The sequence below is a fragment of the Hordeum vulgare genome, chromosome 2H (assembly GCF_904849725.1).
Source record: "Hordeum vulgare subsp. vulgare chromosome 2H, MorexV3_pseudomolecules_assembly, whole genome shotgun sequence".
NCBI classification, from domain to species: Eukaryota; Viridiplantae; Streptophyta; class Magnoliopsida; order Poales; family Poaceae; genus Hordeum; species Hordeum vulgare.
In genome coordinates, this window is record NC_058519.1 from 16,983,741 (window position 1) to 16,990,640 (window position 6,900).

A 6,900-nucleotide genomic window follows, 5' to 3' on the forward strand; every position below is an offset into this window, starting at 1 on the left:
TTTTGCCAAATTATTTTTGCTACAGAGGATGGTCGCTGGCACAATCAACTCGCCCGTTCGCCATTGGGCCGGCCCAATCAGGGCCGCCTGTGCGTTTGTCCGGCAGTCTGTCGCAAGAAGCGGCGAATAGGAGGTCCCAAGAATGAACTCAACACTAACTTCACTCAAATAAAAACGATATTAACGTTACCACAACATAAAATTTCCCACCGTAAAAATTCAAACATGATTTTAACGTATCTTCAGGCCATGAAAACATATAGGCGGTGGAGAAAACATTATAATAACATAAACCAAATACACCATTTGTTTTTTTAATGAAATACACCGTTTGTTTTCTGCCTAAAGAGCATAATTTTGACCCATAATAACCTACGCGTGCTTATAAATATTTCTCATCTTTAAATGTATCTTGGCATAGTTTATGGAACATTTTTGTCTGAGTTAAACAATGCTTATATAAGACAAGAAAGGGGAATTTGAGAATTTGCCACACCTTTTATTGCACTTTGAGGATTTGCCCCTGTTTACCGTGTAACTAAGGATTAGCCACACATTTTCTATAATCTTGAGGATTTACCCTCCGTACACGGTTTTGATTATTTGGCAGATTATAGTACAAATTTTGTGACCAAAATGCCCCTGACCCAAATCAGGTTGAGTAATTCTCAATCGGACATGTACGAACCTTATCTTCTTCTTCCTTTTTCTTGTACTATGTTCGTCCCTGGTGGATGGCCGATCTGGAACCTTTGTCGTCCGACGTGCGACCTTGCAGCGGCTATACCGGCAAGGGCACCCCCCCAGCTGCTACTGCATGGTACAGTGTCTCCTTGAGCTTGCTGCGTCCCCACTATCCGCAACCTTCCTCGAGCTGCTGCTGCGTGGTGATGTGCCTTCGCGAGCTTTGAACGGACCCAATGTGTGCACCTTCCCTGAGTTGTTGTTGCGTCATGCTAACCCTCGGCGAGCTTGTTGCTTCGTCCCACTGACTCTCGCCGAGCTTGCTGCTGCCACAACATGGTCTGCCTTCCCCGAGCTGCTCCATAGGTGTGTGCTGTCACAACTCTAACAAAACTACAGATTTGTCATTCTAGGTACTTCCTAATGTTGTGGACTAGTAAGAGCTAATGATTTTCTTAGTTACTTAATTTTTGTTCGGCCAAATGATCTGAAATTTATCCAGAATACTCAATGTAATATCCATGAGTTTCAGATATTGTTTCAATTATGCATAATTTCAATTTTAGGCCAAGTTCGACCCAGAAATAGAGTGTAAATGATTTATTTTAAGTTTCTCAGTTTAGGTTTAGCCAAATGAGCTCAAATTTGCCCAAAATGTTGAGTTAAATATACTTTATTTTCTGGAATTATTTCAACCTTTTCTGGGTAGTTTATTTTTTTGGCCAAAAAATTGCACATCATGAGGCTACCATTTGGACAACATTTCTTCACAAATCATGTCAAGTGCAAACATTTGGTTACAATAATAGATAGTCTGACATCCATCCATAAGAATCAACATAGTCTCACATCCATAAATTGCATGACATCCATACATAGTTCGACACAAAAGGGCACTGATAGCATGTTTAGCCCAAAAAAATCACGTGATATAACATTTAGTTCACCACATAGGCAAGACACGATCTATGTTCTCTTTCTCTTAGGGGTCAACTTTTTGGCACGCGAGACTGAAGGCATTTTTGTTGGAACATGATCCTCTATTGGCTCCGATGATTCATCAGCCAAGGCCGTAGCCAGCATCCTACAAAGAGTGGATACAATACAACATGAGAGATCAACTTTGGACTGCAATGAAATATCGATTTTACTGCACGCTACCTTCTTGTTACTGGCCCGAGACTATCATGGAGACTTGCAGGAATAGTAAACATTTGCGTGTTGGGTGTGCCAACAGGAACACGACCAGTTTGCCTGTTGGGTGTGCCAATGGGAGCAACACCAAATTGAGGTCCTGGCTCATCATCTTTAGCAAGATATGTTCTTGCTCTCTGTTTTCTCTTCCTGTAACATGACACAAAATGCATATAACTGAAAACAATTTGTAACATGAGAAAAATAATGCAAAGTATAATTGGTTATACTTATTTACCTTTTTTTGGGACCATTTAAATGGCAACTAGCTTGTCCGTGACCTACTTCATTGCATCTTTTGCATCTGTTTTGTCTGCCCAACTGTTTAGGTTCTTTCTTTTTTGGACCACCTTTTCCACCTTCGAGGGCACTCTTGTACCTCTGCTTTCTAGGCCTTTCAGGCGGCCTCCCTTTGTCAACCGATGCATCCATGTCAAAACCAACATCCACATGAGGCCATTGACTCCTATCCGTCATGGGCTCAGTCTCACCTGCCTAAGCTGGCCTAAACTTGTCGAAGGAGAAATAATTATGAACATAGTCTACCCATTTGGGGTTTCTCCTCCACATAAAAAATACTAGAGCATGCTCACAAGGCTTTCCGGTATGCTGCCACTCCAAACAAGTACATTCATGTTTGTCAACCTTCACAACATGCCTAAGACTGTTTTTGCTTGTGTCCCTGACTTCACAACTACCATCACCTGATTTTCCAACTTTCATATGACCAAGCCCTCTAGTCCTATTGAAAACCTGTTGTATAACAGCATGAATGATCTTTCCCCTCAATTTCTCCCCAATTCTCCTTCTTTTGTATACTAGTTTCATCAACAACTCTCTATATGTGTCAGCAAGCTCATCAACAAGCAAGTCTTTATAGTCTTTTATCCAATTATTAAAATACTCAGCCAGATTGTTGTTTATATAATCACATTTGTTGTCTGCATCGAAACTGCATCTCCTCCACTTCAAACCGTGATAGGTTGACAAATATTCATGCACACGACTACTAGCTGCCAAGACTTTCTGCATATGATGGGTGAAAACTTCAGGCCTATATACCCTAGCAGCATGCCACATCCTACAAAAGACATCACCTTTGATTATTTTTTTTTTTGTGAATTTTGCCATCAAGTGCCTAAAACACTCTCTGTGCTCAACATGAGGAAATATATTTTTGACAACATTTTCTAAACCTTTACATGCATCTGTATATATAACTAAATTAGGGACTGGATCTAAAGCCCTATTGAGTCATGAACCAAGTCCAGTTTTCCTTGTCTCTCCATCAATGAACCCAATTGCAACAGTAAACATCGAGTTATGACCATCTAATGATGTACAAGCTGTCAAGTGTACTCTCCATCTACCATTCAATGTCGTGGAGTCTATGCTAAGATATGGTCTACAACCAACTAGAAAACCATCAATGGAAGGTTTAAGAGCCATAAAGAATTTGTGAAAGTGGACTTTTCCATCAACTACCTTGGTATCAACCTCTACGATGCTCCCTGGAGATCTCTTCTCAACTTCTGCATTGAAGTTATGCAAATTCTGAAAACTCGGCCTCAAAGTGCCATAAATATATTTTTCGGCTCTAGATTTACCCGCCCAAACTGTATCATAACCAATGGTGATGTCATAAGTTTCTTCGAGTTTCTCTTGTAGTTCTTTACATCCTATAGTAGGCTCATTCTGGAATATACTTATTGCCTTGGCTGCAACCCAACCTTCTGTTGCAGTGGTGGTTTTTACTCTGCTACTTGAAGAACACTTGTGTTTCTTACTCATCTTAGTGACCTGCATCCATACAAAACAAATGACCAATGAGAAATAGTACTACATTCAATAAAAGAAAATTAATCACTCCCCCATCCATATTACAAGTAATATGAATCAAAGGGAGTACTAGAAACATAAGTTATTGTTAGCAATAAAGTAAGTACCCTTTTTGATTTCTCATCTGCCCTTAAACGAGTAGTTATTCTCCATGGACACTTGATGCCTCTGCAATTCTTGAGATATCTTTTTTTGTATGTTTTAGATCCCAATATGTAAATTTCGTTGTTAATGGCATATTGTTTTATTGCCATCCTAAACTCTTCCATTGAAGGAAACAAGGCACCTACATACAAACGGAGGTTCTCTTTGTCATATGCAATCACCTCCTCTTGAGATATCTTGTAATCAACAGGAATAGCGGCCCCAGTCAATAGTTGTTGGTCCTCCTCATCAATGAGGTACATATATTCACTAGGTACATATATTGCTCATCAGTGAGGTACATATATTCACTAGGTACATATATTGCTCATCAGTGAGGTACATATATTCATGTGTCTCATCTTCCTCGATACCTAGAAAATCGCACATATTCTCCTCTGTAATTGGAACATCCACCCCATCTTCATTTGGAGGAGCAATCTCAATTTGGCTCCAATCAATTGGTGGTTCTATATCCACGACCACTGAAGACCCGCATTGCTCATTGCTTTCAGCAACGTCAGAAATTGATGTCACATTGGGTTGAACATCACATGTTGAGAAATTAATATCATTGTGAACAAAAGCACTTGTTTCTCTCGCCATTGACTGGACGATCTCAAGTGCTTCTTCATTGGCATTATCCACAACCATGGACGATGAAGCACTACATAGTACATCATCCATAGCTGATTTTAGGATTTTAGGTGCCTTCTCAACATGAGGGCATGTTGGTCATTTTGTCGTGGTCCGGTCTCGTCAGGGTCAAATCCTCAAGATTACAACAAATACGTGACCTATACTTAGTTACAGGGTTAACGGGGGCAATCCTCAAAATGCAATAAAAGGTGTGGCGAATCCTCAAATTCCCCGAAAAGAAACGGCCATATCATAGAAAATGTACTGATAAACATAAGGCCCCGAAGGAATAATTTTTTGTCGAGAAGACCCACGGCAGCCCGTTAGCGTTTAGAAGAAAAAGGGAAACATATCCAGAATTTGGGCCGTGAAGCCGCCTGGCGCTCTGAGTCGCTCTCGGCCGAAAACCTAGCCCGTTCCTCCCCGACTCATCCGGCATTTCGATGCGGCGATTTATTAAGCGACGTGAGCGCCGGCGGAGGATCTTGTGGCGCTGACGGCGACGTGGGAGGTGCGGAGGCCCTTCACATCCGTATATAAGTGTTCCGCCGGCCACCTTCTTCCCGCGCGTCATCCAGAAGCGGTGCCGGCGACGACGGTACCCACGCACGGCGGCGGCCGTGCGGGGTCTCGGTGCCGCTTGATAGTTGTGATGACAACACGGAGGGTGTCGGCGATGGTGGAGAACACAAGGAGAATTACAATGGTAGCGGGCCAGGGACCAGTGAGGCGAGCAAAATAGCAATGGCCTTCATGGCAGGATTGGCCGTTGGCAAGAACTGGGTTCACCCTTTGATCAGCAAAAAAAGAAGCAGCAGCATGGAAGAATCATCTTTGATCATCAGCAGAAGAAGCGCCGATTCTCTAGGATCTGCACATGCAACTGGTTTGGGTCAGGTGCTGTCTGATTCTTCCATGTCTTCACATGGGCGTGGTGGTTTGGATCCGATGATGCTGCCGCCGCCGCCGGTGATATGCGGAGAAGAAACTTCATCTGGACCTGCTGTTGGCTCTTGTGGAATTCTGTTGCGTGGATCAGAGGTGCCGCTAGAGCCGATCCGCACTAAAACTGCCGGTGTTCCTGCTGTTAGCTCGATCTCCCTTGATTTCTTTAGTACACGGACCAGATTCGGGTGAGGCGCAAGGACTGTCTAGACTGACAAGTGCAAGTGAAACTGGTTCGATTGGGAATTCCCCCGAGGAAGATATGGTTAACTTCATCAGGAAATCTATCCCCTCGCGACCATATTTTCCTACAGGCCAGACTCTCTTTGATATTTTCTCTATCCGCACAAATTTGTGCTTGGTAAAGACTATCGTACTTTATGATGATCGAGGTGGTACTTTAATCTACGAGTCCAAGGAAGGAGAAAAGGACCAGTTTATTAAAAGACGCTCCATTTGGTTATCGGAGCATACAGGAAGAATACCTTATGCTTTCATGGTATGATATGATATTTCTTCATAAACTAAGTCGTCCTTTTCTTTTAGCGATTGTGGTTGAATTTACTGCTGATGTTTTCAGGACTCTCTTGTTCTTAGAGGCCCGAGACGTCCCATGACTGCTTAGGATGGGTGCTGGATCATTCAAATTGATGTTCCGGTTGAATCGTCTTTCAGGCCTCAAGACCCTGAAATGCCCGGGAGAGTGTCCGAGACCACATTGTTTGTTGGATGATGAAAATGGAGCGAAAACTTTCCGCTTTTTCAAGAGAGAGAGAGAGAGAGAAGAGAGAGAGAGAGAGAGAGAGAGAGAGAGAGAGAGAGAGAGAGAGAGAGAGAGAGAGAGAGAGAGAGAGAGAGAGAGAGAGAGAGAGAGAGAGAGAGAGAGAGAAGAGAGAGAGAGAGAGAGAGAGAGAGAGAGAGAGAGAGAGAGAGAGAGAGAGAGAGAGAGAGAGAGAGAGAGAGAGGATGTAACAAGGAGGACCTGAGGAAGACGCGGAAAAGATGCAACCACGTCGCAGGGAGTGAAGGAAAAAAGAGAGAAAGCTACGCTGGTGGAACTGTTCACCTGGACACATGTACGAAGCCGGAGGCGGTTTAGGCAATCGCTAAATCAGTCTGTTGTTTTTAAGCTTTTTGATGTTTTTCAATGGAACGGATGTAAAAACAGAACTTCCGTTTATGTCAATATGTAATTTCCTTTTTTACTATATCAGCATGCGGCTTCCTTGTAGACCAACCAGCAAAGACATACAATGACACAATCAACAGAATGGCCTATGTGAAGGCCAACTTCTACTATCACACATGTACTCAATTAGACCCAAGAGCCACCGTCATATGTCGCGCTCCCTCCGGATTTTATTTTTTATACGCGTTTTAACCTTTTAGATGATTTTTCGGCTTTTCAGTTTTCTCCTGGTTTTCCTTAGGTTTTTGACCAAAAAAATTCAAAAA